Source organism: Lepidochelys kempii, chromosome 6 (genome assembly GCF_965140285.1).
Source record: "Lepidochelys kempii isolate rLepKem1 chromosome 6, rLepKem1.hap1, whole genome shotgun sequence".
In the NCBI taxonomy this organism is placed as follows: Eukaryota; Metazoa; Chordata; order Testudines; family Cheloniidae; genus Lepidochelys; species Lepidochelys kempii.
In genome coordinates this window covers 106,957,863-106,974,870 of record NC_136385.1, presented here as the reverse complement: position 1 = coordinate 106,974,870, position 17,008 = coordinate 106,957,863, and positions in this window count along the sequence as shown.

Here is a 17,008-nt window from a genome sequence, read left to right as displayed (position 1 = left end):
TTACATAACTAATTTTGCTAGGTGTAAATCAATTAAGATAGTGGAGTATGATTGGTTAAAGAATTGTTGTACAATATGTTAGGATTGGTTAGAGAATTGTTTAGTAATATTTTAGCAAAATGATTGGTTAAGGTACAGCTAAGCAGGACTCAAGTTTCACTATATAAATTGGATCCAAAAGAAGTTCTTGGGAACCAACTCTAGGACACAGCCCCAAGATCAGAGCTGCCAGATCTCAGCACCCTGCCAATGACACCATGCAGAAGCTGGAGTCCCCCGATGACCTAATCCTACCTGGCCATCAAGAAAAGTTCATCTCCCTTATTGGGAATGGTGAGCATTGTATGCTTAGCGTGTGCATTCTGTTTTGGTGATTGTTAATAAATGTAGGTTATGGATATTACTGTGTAAGGCTCTTTTGCTGGTAAAAGATCCTGTAAACCCACAAAAGATTATGCTTTGAGCCCTGCATTGGGTAAGGGTGGGTATTTAAATTAACCACATTACACCCTGGGAATTGGGTAAAGTTAGGTGTCTTTTGCCTGGAGCCTTAAGAACTGGGAAAGGGTGGGGATGCCTAAATTAGCAAGATCACGCCTTGAACCCATGGAATGGTAAAGTTGGATGCCCTAGAGTGTGTGTAACAGAGAATTTTGTGTGGGTAACAGGGCACAAAGGTGCTTGATCTCAGCAGGACAAGATTGCATTTTTCAAGGGCAGAGAAAAGAATGTTGCATTAATTGTGATGTGAGATGATGAAAGTCTGGATGACCAGTGTGTGGATTCGCAGGACAGGCCATCTTATTATTAGTTATATTACAATAGCATCTAGGAACCTTAAGTAATGAGGGGCCCCATTGAACTAGGCACTGTACATACACATACATAGAGACTGTCCCTACCCAAAAGAATTTGCAGTCTAAATAGACAAAATAGGCAAAGAGTGGGAGAAAGGTATTATTATTCTCATTTTACAGACGGGAAACTAAGGCATGGAGGTTAAGTAACTTGTCCAAGGCTGAAAAGCAAGTCTGTGGCCCAGCCTGGAACTGAACTCAGATCTCTAGCACCCCAATTCAATAACTTAAACACAAGGCTATCCTTTCTCCCCTATGGGATAGCTACCCTGACGAGTAAAGATTCACAGCTTTTAACATATAATTCTATCTAGTTTTATCATCCATGTATTTTTAAAGTAAATTAAAATAGCAGCAAATAAATAGTAGAAAGTGCATAAGAAAAATATCTTGAGATAAATAATATATTGCACTTACATTGCAAATTTCATCAGAGGATCACCAAGCACTTGACACAAAGATTAGTTAATGAATTATCAGTGAATTATAATAATATAATGAAACCTGCTGGCAGTAACAAGCCCTTGCCCCTTGGCACTTTTTAAACTTAGTCACCAGATGACTACAAGGCAGGCAGACAGGCACAGCACTGAGGCAGAGACAGAATAAGATCAAGGTCATTGCCAGTGCTGGGAATAGAACTCAATGGTCTTGACTTTTGGCTGCTGATCAAAACCCCTCAATGAACACCCTACATCACGACCACTGAAAAATACAACTCTTATGGCTAGCAGACAAAAATACCTAACAAGCCCTCAGTATTTAAACAGAATTGTTTGAATCTACAAGTGTCCCATTTTATCCTCTTCAATTTTCTCCTTGGTTACTGTTAGCTTGTAGCTATTTGAGTGGCTGCTGTTTCTCAGACTTACTCTTTCTGTCATGATGACAGAACCCAGATCTCAGTGCAGATTCTTTTCAGGCTTATGGGTATTGGAACCAGAGTTTTTTGTGCCATGTTTGCCCTCTAGGATGTTGCTTACCTCACATTAGTAAAGCATGTACACGCTCTGCAGGTGCAATTACTTAGGGGCATGACTTGTCTGGCAGCCAAGTCCCTGTGATATGCTCGGGACCAGGCATGAAGTGACAGTTCTTCTGTCTAGAGTAGGTACAGAGAAAGAATAATTGTCAGGATTTATTGACGTCAAAACAAGATCGCAAACCAGGAACAAAATAAAGCACGTACAGTTCACAAAGCAGTGAGGCCCTCAGAGTTTCTTTCCACAAGCTCAGTCTCCATCAGTCAAACAAAGAAAAGGAGAAAACAAATATGACTAAACTCATCTTTCATTATAAATGGGCTAAAATGGCTTCCCTATGCACTTACAGGACACCTCCTGTTCCCCAGTGCCTCTCAGAAGACACCAGGATTACAGTGGCTGCAGATTTCACAACACTTGTGGAGGGCACAAGGGATCCTGTTGTAAGGCTTGCATGGAGCCTGTACTGACCCATCATGCTGCTTAGAGTCCCAGCTCACTCTGCTATTCCATTCACTCAAGCTGCTCTTACAGGGTGTTAGGGTTTGTCTTCCCAGGGAAGTTAGTGTGCAGTAAGCTAGCGTGTGACTTTAAAGCTCACTAGCTAGTCTGCACTAACTCCCCACATGGACACACTTACAGAGCACTAAGAGTGCCCTCAGGAAGTTTAGCTTAATGCCCATTCAAAGTTCAGTGAGCTACTGCACACACAGTCAGAGTGTCCACATCAGGAGTTAGTGTGGAGTAGCTAGTGTGCTTTAAATTCACATCCTAGCTTGCCGTGCATTACCTTCCCTGGGCAGGTAAGTCCTTGGTCATATCTGCAGTAACAAGCCCCTGCCCCTTGGCATTTTCCAGCCGGTAAAAGGTTTAGTGTCCTTTAATTATAGCTAATAGAATTGTACACCTGCTATTATAATAATATCATTAGCAGCAGCAGCCAGTTCTGTCCACAGGGCTGCCAGCAGGTTTAATTATATTATTATTATTCATAGCTAATGATTATTATTTTTGCAGCATAGTAGCCCCAGGAGGCCTCTGGAAGGCCTGGGGCTCCATTGTGTAAGGTGCTATATAAATAGACGGGCCCTGGCCCAAAGAACCTAAGTCTAAATTAAGAAATGCCTTAAGAATAAAGACATTTTGTTTGTATATTTACTAAAGAAATGAAATAATCCAGTTGTAAAAGCAAAATATTTGCCAGCCTGTGACAATCTACATTGAACAAACTGTATAGATTCCCATAAGCAGCATACGCGTTTTAGAGCCCATTATTTTCGAAGGAGTGGCAGAGGCAGATGGCTGTAGTGTGCAGTAAATGTACAAGGGTAGTAAGTGGCTACAACAAACAAAGGAAGGGGAGAGATTTGTGGAACCGCTCTCATTGTTGCAATAGTGCCAACTCTTGTGATTTCATCACTAGTCTCATGATATCTGGTGTTTTTCTTAAATCCCCAGCTCCTAGAGACAAGTGAACACATGAGATGTTATCCCTCAGGGTTGAGAGCAAAAGCTGGAAAATGTGACCGAAATGCAGCTCAAAGGCCCGAAGACTGGAAGGCAAACAAACAGAATCCAGTATTTATGTCACTTCTTAAAAATCTCATGATCTTGAAGCCAGTCTCATGATTTTTCAGTACTTGGGTTGGCACTAGCTGCTGTAGTGGAAGGATGTAGCTGCAGAAGGTTGAGGTCATCCTCCATTTTAGAAGGTGAGTCTTTGGACTCTAGGGGGCCAGATCAGAGAGTACCAGGCTGCGGCTTAAAGCAGGGGTTGGTTTCTGTGTTATGTAGTGCTTAATAAAAGAAGATAATGCCTTCATACAAACAGCAACACAGGCTGGACACTGAATGTAACAGTGGTGGGAACCTGTTACACAGATCGGATATGTGTTCACTAATGGGTTTTGTATCAATTTTCAGTGTTTATGAGATCTGATCCTTCTACTAATTCTCACTGAAGTCAATAAATACCATCGCTTCTTTAGTAATACTTGACAGATAGAATGGGAGTAGTGCATGCTAGGGACTGAAGAATCAGGTGCATATATTTGTATGAATGAAGGAGGAAAACCTTTCTTAAGGAATCTTTAATTACGTAAGATGTCCAGCTATGTCATGTTAAGTTAGTCATAGTTTGGAACTCCCGAGGAAAAACTAACTCCTCTGCTTGAGTTTAATAGTGGAAAAGTTGACTATTAAATGGCAGCCCTTGTTGCTTATCTCAAGTAGTATGGAGACTGATTTATAAACTCTGTCACAAACAACCATCCATCTCTCCTTATTTAGGATTCTTCCCATTTTATTGGTTTGTTGGTCATTCTTAAGGCTGGTTGGAGACCAAAATGTTTATAGCACAGCTAGTAAACTGCATGGAATAAAAATTAACTTGTTAGAGGTACATCCCACATTTCACCATTGGACCTTGCAAATTAACTTAAAGCCATATAAATAAAAAAAAACATGGAAAGAGGAAATCGAACTGCTAAATGCTGATGACTGGGTGGAGATTAAAGGTAATCTAGGTATGGCCCACACCTAAACAAACATTTTGCTTTAGTTTTTAATAAGGGTAATGTGGAGACAGCGGTAGGGTGACTAATGGGAAAGAGGATGTGGAAGTAGAAATTACCACATCCAAGGTGGAAGACAAACTCAGACAGCTTAATGGGACCAAATCAGGGGGCCAGATAATCTCTGTCCAAGAATATTAAAGGAAATGGCACATGAAATTGCAAGCCCAATGGCAAGGATCTTTTAATGAATCTGTAAACTTGGGGGTTGTACCCTTTGCCTGGAGAATTGCAAATATAGTACCTATAGTTAAGAAAGGGGGAAAAAGTGAACTGGGTAGCTACAAGCCTGTTAGCTTGACCTCAATTGTATTCAAGGTCTTAGAACTAATTTTGAAAGAGAGAGTAGTTAAGGACATAGAGGTAAATAGTAACTGGGATAAAATGCAGCATGTTTTTAAAAGAGGTAGATCATGCCAGACCAGCCTGATATCTATCTTTGAGAAGATAAATGATTTTTCTAGACATAGGCAATGCAGTACATCTAATCTATATGGATTTCAATAACACATTTGGTAAACTTCCACGTGGGAAATCATTCGTTAAATTGTAGAAGAAGGGGATTAATACAAGATTTGAAAGGTGGGTAAGGGACTGGTTAAAGGGGAGACTACATTATTTCATGTTGAAAGGTAAACTCTCAGGCTGGAGGGAGGTTACTAGTGGAGATCTTCATTAGTGACCTACGTATAAAAAGTGGGAGTGTGCTAATAAAATTTGTGGCTGACACAAGGGTAGGAGGTACTGCCAATATGGAGGAGGACTGGAATATCACACAAGATTTGGATGACTTTGAAAACTGGAGTAATAGAAATGGGATGAAGTTTGATTGTGCAAGGTCATGCTTTTAGGGATTAACAATATGATTTTTTGTTATGAGCTGAGGCCACATCAGTTGGAAGTGACAAGAGGAGAAAGACCTGGGTGTATTGGTCAATCACAGCATAACTATGAGCTGCCAATGTGATGCGGCTGTGAAAAAGGCTAATGCAATCTTAGGATGAATCAGGTAAGGTATTTCCAATAGAGGTAGGGAAGTGTTAGTATCATTATACAAGGCATGGATGGGACCTCATCTGGAATACTATGTGTAGTTCTTATCTCTCATGTTTAAAAATAATTCAGACTGGAATAGGTGCAGAGAAGACCTACTAGAATGATCAGAGGAATGGAGAACTTACCTTACAAGAGGACACTTGAAGAGCTTGGCTTGTTTAACCTAACAAAAGGAAGGGTAAGGACAGATATGATTGCTTTCGGTAAATACATCAGAGGGATAAACACCAGGGAGGGAGAGGAGTTATTTAAGTTAAGGACCAATGTTGGCACAAGAACAAATAGATGCAAACTGGCCATCAATAAGTTTAGGCTTGAAATTAGATGAAGGTTTCTAACAATCAGAGGAGTGAAGTTCTGGAACAACCTTCCAAAGGTGGTAGTGAGGGCAAAAAACCTAACTTGTGTCAAGACTGACAAGTTTATAGAGGGGATGAGATTGCCTACAATGGCATATGCCCCATCTGCAACTTTTATTAGCAAATATCTCCAAAAGCAGAAGAAGGGACACTAGATGGAGATGACTACGAGTTACTACAGAGAATTATTTCCCAGGTGTCTGGCTGGTGGGTCTTGCCCACATGCTAAGGGTCTAACTTATTGCCATATTTGGGGTCAGGAAGGAATTCTCCCCAGGTCAGATTGGCGTGGGGGCTTTTCACCGTCCTCGGCAACGCAGGACATGGATCACTTGCTGGTTTGAACTAGAGTAAATGGTGGAATCCCTGTAACACAGTGTCTTTAAACCAAGCTTTGGGGACTTCAGTTACTCAACCAGAAGTTATGAGCCTATTACAGGAGTGGTTGGGTGAGGTTCTGTGGCCTGAAAAGTGCAGGAGGTCAGACTAGATGATCATGATGGTCCCTTCTGGCCTTAAAGTCTGAGTCTATGAAACAGAGCCATGACAGGATGCTAAAAAAACCTTCATGCTCTTTCTTATCCAACACAATTACACTGATAAAATGGCTGGGCGATGATGTTTTATGTGTAATCCAGATCTTTAATGTCATTTTAATATTCCTTTGGTTTGTCTGAGACAAGTAAAGCCATGTGGATGGAAATGGGCAAATTGCTTCTCAACAGGTCAAAATCACTTTCTTCAACCTAAAGTTATTTAATAAGTTTGACTTTTATTTTTCATTTTAAGATCTGTACAAACTTCAGGCTACACATGGTAAGTAGGAGAAAAAACTCCATTAAGTTTCAACTTGAATCCCGCAATTGCAACTTACAAGAAAAAGAATAGGAAAGGATACAAAAACTCCCCTTCCTGCTGTTATCTGCAGCTAATTCTGGCTTTCTCATGGGGTAGGGAGGTTGTAAGAGTCGTCATTCCTTGGACTACAAACCCAGCAATATGGAGTAAGATACTGGACCCATGGAGAAGAAACAGGGTGAAATGCTGGGCCCATTGTAGTCAATGGCAAAACTCCTATTCACTTCAGTGGAACCAGGATTTGACCCAGAATCTTTGAGCCTGAAAGCCGCAGGATAGATCCAGGAATTATTTTGGGGAAGTTCTATGGCCTGTGTTATACAGGAGGCCAGACTAGATGATTACAATGGTCTCTTCTGGCCTTGGGATCTATGAATCCACAAGGAAGGCATTTGAACGTAGGTCATCTACATTCTAGGTTAGTGCCCTAACCACTGGGCTACTGGGGGTGGGGGCATGTGCATAGCATACCTACCAGATCAAGCAAGACTGGCAGGGAACACATCTAGTTTGCAAATCCCACTGGGGCTTAGGTGTGAGCTAGGTACCAGGCAGTTCAGTGGGATCAGGACTTAGGTGGCTGTGTGCATATGCACCAACAGAAATGTAGGCATCAAAATCCCTTTGTGCATGTAGACCCAGTGACTAGGAGGCAGGAAATCCATGGGAGCTGGAGGTGTTGGGTATCTTATAAGATCATTAACCTTAATTTAGTGCATTAACCTTAACTCAGCCGGAGGTTATGGTCCTATTGCAGATGTGGGTGGGTGACATTCTGTGGCCTGCAATGTGCAGGAGGTCAACTAGATGATCACTATGGTCACTTCTGGCCTATAAGTCAACATTTCCATTTCTGTCCTCCCACAGGGTTCCCAATCCTCACCCCAAACCCTGTTTCCCCTTCCATCTAAATTCAGTATCTTAAAACAACTTTTCCTGTGTCCAAGGCTCTGGTATCAAAGGGAGAGGTCAGCTCTTTGGGGAAAGGACTGTCTATTATATATCTGTTCAGTCTCTAGCAGAATGGGACCCCAATGCTGAGTACACCCTTGAAAGATAGGTAAGTAGTATTTTCCCTACAAGAAGACAGGTAAGGCTACACAGAAAATCACTGGCAGAGCTTGGATTGGAACTCAGGAATTCCTGACTCCTTAACTTACGCTAAGTACACTAGACTATGATGTTTCTGATGTTTACTAGTTTAATGTAGAGAACAAACACAGTGCCCATATAAATGAGGGGCATAAAAGAAAACAAAAAGAACAAAAAGCACATGTGGAGGAGCAAAACCACAAGACTTTGAACCTTGTGTCTTAGACACTGCAGCCTGCATTCTCCCCTGATCACCATACATGTATTAAGGATACATGAAGAAGAAATGCAAAAAATAAGCTGATGGTCTGTTTTTCCAGTGCTCCCATCCTTACTGGAACTGATACATCTGGTATGTACTATATGTTTGCTGTGTTGGTCCAAGGATATTAGAGTGCCAAGGTGGGTGAGGTAATATCTTTAACTGGATCAACTTCTGTGTAATCCCAAAGGCTTGTCTCTCTCACCAATAGAAGTTGGTTCGATAAAAGATATTATCTCACCTATCTTCTCTCTCTTTGTACCAACTGTATGCAATTTTAATCTAATTGTTTTGTTTGCTGCATATGCAAAGGAATCAAGTCAGATAAGACAATAATCCTTTTCCGTACCATACATCACTGCTGAGTCTAGAATGCGGCATTCAGCTCTGGGCACATCAGTACAAGAAAGCTTTAGAAGATAAATGGTAGAGAATCCTGAAAAAAGGGACAATTGGGTCTGGAGGGACTCACGTGAAAAGATAAATGATGGCCACACAACATCTGAATGGGACATAACTCATTGCAAGTATCTGAGAGATGTAAAGGTCAAGAAGGGAGAGGAGCAATGTCCAAAGGAGCTGTAACTAGAAGTAATGGAATGAAATTAAAAACACTGAGGATATTTTTTGATATTCAGCCTGAATTTGCCAACAGTGAGATTTATTAGATTGTTGACTAGTTTCCCAGGGTTGTGCTGTGTGCAGATTAGTAACTGCTAGTTAAGTCCAATTACTTGGTAGAATTATAGCACAGGGAACATTCTGGCATTGGCAGCTAGGGGAGGACTAAGGGGTTTAAATTGAATTTTTCTTTTTGAAACTTTTTTATCTGAAAGACCATAAAATAGGCCCAGTTCCATTGAAGTCAACCGGCATTTTGCCATTGGCTTCAGTGGGAGCAGGATGAAGCCTGCTGGGAGCAGGACTGTGAGGTGACCTGATTAGGGTGTTATGTACTAACCGATAACAATAAGTAATTGCATTTTTCATTTGTAAACTTCAAATCACGTTCTATAAGGTACCTGAGCACCACTGTTCTCCTTTCACGGATGTGAGAACTGAGGTGCAGAATGGCCCAAGGTCCAAAGCATGTCACTGGGAGAGTCAGGAATAGAGGATAATTCTCCAGCTTCCAACCCTGTGCTCGATGCAGGAAAAAAAGGCTTATACCTATGTTTGTACAGGACTCTACATAGCTGTTCAAATAGATATCTCTCATACACATATCAAAGATATCACACTACCATCAGGATACATTGCCATCAGGAAAACGGGATATATTCTGGCTGTGTTCTATCAATCTTTAGAACCGGCTTTGAGAAACACAAGTAAGAAAATACCCTTGAGCAGTCTGGCACTGTTCTTTTACACTGACTCCCAAATGAACAACACGCTGCTCTCACTTGCGGTCACACATGTGTTAGTTAAAGGAGAAAGGGTGGCCACCTTGGGATTTTGTGTTAAAATATCACTTTGAAGAGAGAGCAGGGTTTGCAGAGGGAAAAGATGGGTAAGCTGAAAGGGCGAGTAACTGACAGGCTAAGAATAAAATAGCTTCAAGATTATGGGGGGGAGGGATAGCACAGTGGTTTGAGCATTGGCCTGCTAAACCCAGGGTTGTGAGTTCAATCCTTGAGGGGGCCATTTAGGGATCTGGCGCAAAAATTGGGGATTGGTCCTGCTTTGAGCAGGGGGTTGGACTAGATGATCTCCTGAGGTCCCTTCCAACCCTGATATTCTGTGATTCCTGAGTAATGTGGCAGACTGAGATGGGACAGGATGCACTTTGAATCCTTATTTCAGCCACAGGAGATTTCAGAGTTCTCCACAAACTTTGAAGCTTCTAACAGGTCCATGGCTGCAAGTAATATACACCATGGCTGCTAACTAAACAGTGCATTTATGGCATGGGGAAACAATTGCAAATACCTGTGTAGTAAAAAAAACCTCAACAACATACCAGCTTGTTCATTGCAAACTTGTTATTAGCCTATATAATGTCAGTGACAAGCTTTAGAAAGAGGGATTCTAGTTTCAGCTAAGATAGTGGGACAGATCTGCAACAGGTGTAAAACTTGTGTAGCTTCAATGAAGTCAAAGGAGCGATGTCAGATTTACACCAGCTGTGGTTCTGCCCCCCTCCCCATCTTCTTTACAACTAGAAATGAGAGCTATTCAAAGAGAAATGGCTACTAGCAGGGCCTGATTCTCCACTGTATCAATTTTACACTGATATAACTCAATTAAATCCCATGGAGTTTCACTGGCATGATATCAGTGTAATGGTGTGGAGAATCAGAACCAAAGAGACTAGATGAATCTAATGTTATTTTGTAACAAATAACATTGGTATAACTGGGTAAAAAAGGGTACATGAAGGGAGGGAGAGCCCCAGCAAAGATCCCTGTTTTGTGCTCACTGGGTGATAAATGGTATCCAATCAATAGACTCTGCATGCTTGAACTCCACCAAAATCTTCTACAAGGTTTCTGAGCTACAGCTAAAGATAAACCTCACTTATGAAAGTACTTTCTCACCTTGTGCTCGTGGGCAAAAGCAGCCTAAATTTCCATATAGTGAAAGAGTGCAGCAATACTAATCCAAGGCATGGTGTAATAAGCAGAATTTCTCCATTCTTGCCCTTTTTGCTGTAACTAGCAACACTGCTCAATGTCTTTCTACTTTCGAGATTGCTTTGGTCATCACCTTGGTAATCCACAGGAGAATTTGGACGAGTTGTAGTGTCTAGAGCATTTTAGTGCACTATATTTTAGGCAGGATAATGTTGGAAAATATGTATTTTTGTACCCATAATACACAGATGTCCCTCTGCCTTAAAAAGTAAGGGAGGAAAAAGAAATGGATGTTTCTTTGTTCAGAAATTGACCTTCCTTAAAAAATAAGAAGCAGAAACAGGATAATACACAAAGAGAGAGCAGATATGCAGGCAGAGCTATAAAGTGAATAGATAGATACCTTTAATTACATTAGACCACTAAAAATATCTGCCCCTGATGTTTATGCTGCTAAGTCTTGAAACACCACGAGTAGGTGTAGGCTGGTGAAAGAAGATGGGTTGACCTTGATTTTAAGTTTTCTTGCGAGGGTGAGTTTTAAATATGAACAGAATAAAATCATGAGGACAGGTAGTCTTTAGTTAGCATGCAGTTAGAAACTGAAGCACTGAAAATGTCAGGGGAGCTCAGCATAAGCAATTAAGCTGAAAAACTGTTATCCCTGACAGCAAGTTTTGTTTGGTGGGAGACTAGTTGAACTGGTGTTTTCATTCTATGATAACAGACAGGGTTAACATGATAATAGACAGCATTTTACTGAGAAGGAACAAGTGACTTGGATTGAGTTAAATCACTATTACTTGTGAAGTACCAGTTTAGGCAGCTATTAAATTATGCTAAAATCATCTACTTTGGTTTTCAGATTTCAGTCTCACTCAGTCCTGGCTTCATGCTTTTGCAGAGACAGCTCTGAGGATTCTCTTTCCATTACATTGCTTCCTTCGAAAATATTGTTAGATACACCACCCACTCCAGAGATGTCTGGGTGTGATGCTACAATAAGAGTCCATTGCATCACCAAGTGAGAACCCAACCGCATTGGGAAAGAGAGGAATCTAGTGGTCAGAGCATGGGACTGGGAGACAGTAGTCCTGGGTTCTATTTTTGTATCTTTCACATTGGACCATTGTGTGACCTTGGAAAAAGTTGCTTAATTTTTCTAGGCCTTAATTTACTCAAATGGATATATTAATATTTCAGGGGTTCAGATACTATGGTGAGGAGCATGATAGAGAAACAGTTTAGATTCATTCTTAGATTGATAGATTTTCCTCCCACACAGGAGTGTTTTGAAGGGTTTATTATGTAAATACTTTAAATACTTTTAAACTTTTAAACTGTTTTGAGAAAATCAGATGTAAGGTTCTCTCAAAGTGCAAAGTATTAGTAATATTTCCTTATCTCGGCCTTTTGTTGCAGCAACTAATACAGAAATACACATAAAAACCCAGCTTACTAATTTCACTATGGGTAGGTTTAACACAGTCAGTGAATGGTAGATGGCAAAACAATGGATATACTCCATAAACACAGATTTATTTATGAAATGATCCCTATTGCTTACAAAAATATAATCAAAACAACATTTGCTGCCTCTTACATAAAAAAGAAAGATATTTCCCAAGTCCCATCAAACCTCTGCCTCAAGCAAATGCTGGAGAAAGGAAATTAACCTTGTGTTATGCCTTAAAGATCAAGCAACTCTGTTTTATTGGTCCAGTGGGGAAGTGAAGTCCAGAATGAATTATTTCCACTGACAGCTAAGAGCAGGTCTACATTACGCTTTTACAGTGGCCCAGCTGCACCGATGCAGCTGTGTCACTTTAGCATTTCTGGCAAAGATGTTCTACGTCAACAGGAGAGAGCTCTCCCATCAACTTAATAACTCCACCTCCACAAGAGGTGGTAGCTATGTTAGCGGGAGAAGCTTTCTCGCTGACATAGTGCTGTCTACACCGGTGCTTAGGTCAATATAACTGCATCGCAGAGAGGTGTGAATTATTCACACCCCTGAGCAAAATAGTTATACCAAAGTAATTTTATAGGGTGGACAGGGCTGAGTCACCGATAATGTGACATTTAAATTAGGGGCTGTTTGTCAGCAGTGTCCCAAGCCAAAAGGAAAACACAGGCCAACAGATGACACCAAAGTAACCTTTGTAAAGGTCTTCCATAACAAAGGAAGATTAGAGATAGGGTGATAACTGGTGAGAAACGAGAGCAAAGTGTGTGTTGGCTTTGTATGTAGGGTCTGCTTTAAGTCCTGTACCCTTAAGAGTAAAGCAGGCACCTTGAGCTGTTTGGAGGTTTTTCCTGTGACTAAGGGCCAGCTTTTCAAAAGTGCAGAAGCAGACAGGTGCCTAAAGGGATTTTCAAAACATCTAAGCAGTCTTCAATGGGTGTTTGGTACCTAATCTGCACAGGGGCTTTTGGAAATCATATTGTGAAAGTAGAATGAATTATATTGAAATTATAATTCATTAAAGAAATGCTACTTGAAGGGTTTGTTGAAATATAGTTGTCAGGAAGAGAAACATTAAGGAGTTTAGGTCGAAACAGCAGACTGGACTTCTACATAGAGTGCTTCCGCCGACGTGCACGGGCTGAAATTGTGGAAAAGCAGCATCACTTGCCCCATAACCTCAGCCATGCGGAACGCAATGCCATCCACAGCCTCAGAAACAACTCTGACATCATAATCAAAAAGGCTGACAAAGGAGGTGCTGTTGTCGTCATGAATAGGTCGGAATATGAACAAGAGGCTGCTCGGCAGCTCTCCAACACGAGTTTCTACAAGCCATTACCCTCTGATCCCACTGAGAGTTACCAAAAGCAACTACAGCATTTGCTCAAGAAACTTCCTGAAAAAGCACAAGATCAAATCCGCACAGACACACCCCTGGAACCCCGACCTGGGATATTCTATCTACTACCCAAGATCCATAAACCTGGAAATCCTGGGCGCCCCATCATCTCAGGCATTGGCACCCTGACAGCAGGATTGTCTGGCTATGTAGACTCCCTCCTCAGGCCCTACGCTACCAGCACTCCCAGCTACCTTCGAGACACCACTGACTTCCTGAGGAAACTACAATCCATCGGTGATCTTCCTGATAACACCATCCTGGCCACTATGGATGTAGAAGCCCTCTACACCAACATTCCACACAAAGATGGACTACAAGCCGTCAAGAACACTATCCCCGATAATGTCACGGCTAACCTGGTGGCTGAACTTTGTGACTTTGTCCTTACCCATAACTACTTCACATTTGGGGACAATGTATACCTTCAGATCAGCGGCACTGCTATGGGTACCCGCATGGCCCCACAGTATGCCAACATTTTTATGGCTGATTTAGAACAACGCTTCCTCAGCTCTCGTCCCCTAAAGCCCCTACTCTACTTGCGCTATATTGATGACATCTTCATCATCTGGACCCATGGAAAAGAAGCCCTTGAGGAATTCCACCATGATTTCAACAATTTCCATCCCACCACCAACCTCAGCCTGGTCCAGTCCACACAAGAGATCCACTTCCTGGACACTACAGTGCTAATAAACAATGGTCACATAAACACCACCCTATACCGGAAACCTACTGACCGCTATTCCTACCTGCATGCCTCCAGCTTTCACCCTGACCACACCACACGATCCATCGTCTACAGCCAAGCTCTGCGATACAACCGCATTTGCTCCAACCCCTCAGACAGAGACAAACACCTACAAGATCTCTGTCAAGCTTTCTTACAACTACAATACCCACCTGCAGAAGTAAAGAAACAGATTGATAGAGCCAGAAGAGTTCCCAGAAGTTACCTACTACAGGACAGGCCTAACAAAGAAAATAACAGAACGCCACTAGCCGTCACCTTCAGCCCCCAACTAAAACCCCTCCAACGCATTATTAAGGATCTACAACCTATCCTAAAGGATGACCCAACACTCTCACAAATCTTGGGAGACAGGCCAGTCCTTGCCTACAGACAGCCCCGCAACCTGAAGCAAATACTCACCAACAACCACATACCACACAACAGAACCACTAACCCAGGAACTTATCCTTGCAACAAAGCCCGTTGCCAACTGTGCCCACATATCTATTCAGGGGACACCATCACAGGGCCTAATAACATCAGCCACACTATCAGAGGCTCGTTCACCTGCACATCCACCAATGTGATATATGCCATCATGTGCCAGCAATGCCCCTCTGCCATGTACATTGGTCAAACTGGACAGTCTCTACGTAAAAGAATAAATGGACACAAATCAGATGTCAAGAATTATAACATTCATAAACCAGTCGGAGAACACTTCAATCTCTCTGGTCACGCGATCACAGACATGAAGGTCGCTATCTTAAAACAAAAAAACTTCAAATCCAGACTCCAGCGAGAAACTGCTGAATTGGAATTCATTTGCAAATTGGATACTATTAATTTAGGCTTAAATAGAGACTTGGAGTGGCTAAGTCATTATGCAAGGTAGCCTGTTTCCTCTTATTTTTTCTTACCCCCCCCCCCAGATGTTCTGGTTTAACTTGGATTTTAACTTGAAGAGTGGTCAGTTTGGATGAGCTATTACCAGCAGGAGAGTGAGTTTGTGTGTGTATGGGGGTGGGGGGGATGTGAGAACCTGGATTTATGCAGGAAATAGCCCAGCTTAATTGTCATGCACATTGTGTAAAGAGTTATCACTTTGGATGGGCTATCACCAGCAGGAGAGTGAATTTGTGTGGGGGGGTGGAGGGTGAGAAAACCTGGATTTGTGCTGGAAATCACTTTAGATAAGCTATTACCAGCAGGACAGTGGGGTGGGAATAGGTATTGTTTCATATTCTCTGTGTATATATAAAGCCTGCTGCAGTTTCCACGATATGCATCTGAAGAAGTGAGCTGTAGCTCACAAAAGCTTATGCTCTAATAAATTGGTTAGTCTCTAAGGTGCCACAAGTCCTCCTTTTCTTTTTGCGAATACAGACTAACAGGGCTGTTACTCTGAAACCTGTCATTAAGGAGTGTGAGACAATGGGTTCTCAAACTAATTAACTTAAAGCTCCTACTGAGCTAGGAGATTGGCAAACGTTAGTATGCAAATAAGATATGTATGTATATTTGTCAGTTTCTGCTTTCTTTTGTCTCTTATGTTAAATTGGCTTTGGCTTAGCTGTATAAATAAGTTATCTTGGGCCTCAGAGAGGGGCTCACATCTGGGTGCATTAGCAAGGCGCTTTGCTAATAAACAGAGTGGTCTGACAAATTATGTGAGTCCTGAATCTGGCTTTGACAATATTTAGATGTCTAAAGACGAAGGTAGGTGCCTAAACCTTTGAAATCTGTCCCTAAATATAAAATGGTTGCAGCTACAGAGCACATTCTTGTATGGATACTTTATATTTGTTGTTTGTTTCTTTGCCCTTTCCCTTAGTCTAGAGGGATAGCTTACTGAAGAGCATAACAGGTTTCATGTTATGATCACAGGAAGTATAAAATATAAAAATACATGAAGATATTTAAGAGGCTGGGCTTTGAAAACTATAGTCAAACCTTGGTACAAATTTGAGACTGCTAGTTCAGTGGCTTACAGCATGAGAAGCAAGCTAATGGCCTTAGACCAGCGTGTTGCATGAATACTTGCAACACAAAAGCCCCCATTATAAATGGAACTAACTGTTGTTCATATGGACAGACACAATCTTACTCTTAGGCATGATCCCCAAAATGAGGACAAATGACAGAGGAGTATAGGAAAGGCTGTATTGCCAGTAAAGTCATGGACAGAATGCGGGCAATAAACAATAAAGCACGGAAGCCGGAGCCCTACCACCCAGGGCTGACAGCCCAAGCCCTGCCGCCTGGGGCTGAAGTCGAGAAGTTTACATAAAATCACGGAATCCATGACCGACTCATAGCATTAAGCATGCTGTATCCATTTGGGGCATAAAAGACCAGACTCACAAAGGTGTTAAAGCACCTAAAGATGCATCTAGGCAGGTCTTCTCTTGTAGATGCTTATCCTGCTTAAAGAATGAGGCATACTTGTGGCACCTTAGAGACTAACAAATTTATTTGAGCATAAGCTTTCGTGAGCTAAATCCCACTTCACCGGATGTATGCAGTGGAAACTACACTAGGAAGATAGATAGATAGATTACACAGAAAACATGAAAAAATGGGTGTTGCCATACCCACTATAACAAGAGTGATCAGTTAAGGTGAGCTATTATCAGCAGGAGAAAAACAAAAACAAAACCTTTTGTAGTGATAATCAGGATGGCTCATTTCCAACAGTTGACAAGAAGGTGTGAGTAACAGTAGGGGGAAAAATAAGCATGAGGAAATAGTTTTACCTTGTGTAATGACCCATCCATTCCCAGTCTTTATTC